Genomic DNA, 1,636 nt, shown 5'->3' on the forward strand with positions numbered 1-1,636 from the left:
CTGTTATGGTCTTGGCCTTCACAACATCCTCTGGCAAGGAGTTCCACAGGTTGACTGTGCGTTGTGAGAAGAAATACTTCTTTGTATTTGTTTTAAACCTGCTGCCTGTTAATTTCATTGGGTGACCCCTGGTTCTTGCATTAGGAGGAGTAAATAACACATCTTTATTCACTTTCTCCACACCAGTAAAGATTTTATAGACCTCGATCATATCCCCCCTTAGACGTTTCTTTTCCAACCTGAACAGTCCCAGCCTTATTAATCTCGCCTCGTACGGCAGCTGTTCCACACCCCGAATCATTTTTGTTGCCCTTTTCTGAACCTTTTCCAATTCTAATACACCCCTTTTGGGCTGGGGCGACCAGAACTGCAGGCAGCGTTCGGGGTGTGTCTGTACCGTGGCTTTATAGAGTGACATTGTGACTCCAGGGCCAGACACAGAAGGTAACAGCACCTCTCTGCTCCTACTCCAGATTCCCCTGTTTAAGTCCCCTGGTTCGCACCGGCCCTTTTGGCCCCAGTGCGAACCAGGGGACTTAAGTCCCCGACTGGGAGCTCGTGTTCAGCTGATGCTCCGCCACGCCCCCCAAATCTTTGTCAGAGTCACGGCCCCCCAGGACGAGCCCCCCCAGCCACTAAGTACGACCTAGTCCTCATTCCTAGCTGTTTACGCTGGCCGAATTAACATGCGGATTGTTTGCTTGTGCCCGGTTTGCCGAGCGATCCAGGTCGCTCCGTATCAGTGACCTGCCCTCTTCATGATCTATCACTCTCCCATTCTTTGGGCCGTCCGCACGCTCTGTCCGTGGGGGATTTGATGTTTTCTCCCAGGCCGTTGATAAAAATGTCAGAAATGGTACGGCCAAGACCCGGTCCCTGCGGGACCGCACTAGAAACACACCCGCCCAACGCTGATTCTCCATTTGCAGTGACATGTCGATCCCTCTCAGGACCCGGTTTATAATCCGCTTCACCCGGACCACACTGAATTGGGACCGTTCTAGTTTTTGCAATTAGAACGTCAAGTCACGGAAATCTACGTAGATGATATCACCCTGTCGCCTCTATCAAGCAAATTTGTAATCTCGTTCAAAACTATCCCATTACTTTGACAGGATCTATTTTCCATAAACCCCTATCGATCGTTACATTACCCGCCTTTAATCCTTCATTAACAGCATCCCTCTCGCCAGAATCTGGCCTGGGGCTGTCAGGCGGCTGACAGGACTCTAATAACCCAGGGCATCGTGTTTAAAGACTGGCACAACATTAGCTTTCTTCCAGTCCTTGGGAATGTCCCCTTGTTACAAGGCTTAACTCCTTGGCCAACTCTTTTCAAACTCTAGGATGCAAGTGCCTGCCCCGGTGATTTGAAACGGTCTGACTTTCGCAACTATTGTTTAACATCCAGCTGAGTTATTGTTGGACTAGATAATATTTCATCATCATCAAGGACGTGTTCTGGCTTTTTTCCCAAACACAGAACAGACATTTATTTATTAGCAAGGGCCGCAGGGTCTGTTGCAGGAAGAGATTGTATGTAGCATCGAAGCAGTTAAGGGGCCAGTGAGTTGCAAAGATGGGGGAGTCCAGGGCTGGGCCAGCAGGGGCTGCGGGTCGGGAGTGAGGGGCACCG

The sequence above is a fragment of the Terrapene carolina genome, unplaced genomic scaffold (assembly GCF_002925995.2).
Source record: "Terrapene carolina triunguis isolate 2854851 unplaced genomic scaffold, T_m_triunguis-2.0 Scaffold833, whole genome shotgun sequence".
NCBI classification, from domain to species: domain Eukaryota; kingdom Metazoa; phylum Chordata; order Testudines; family Emydidae; genus Terrapene; species Terrapene triunguis.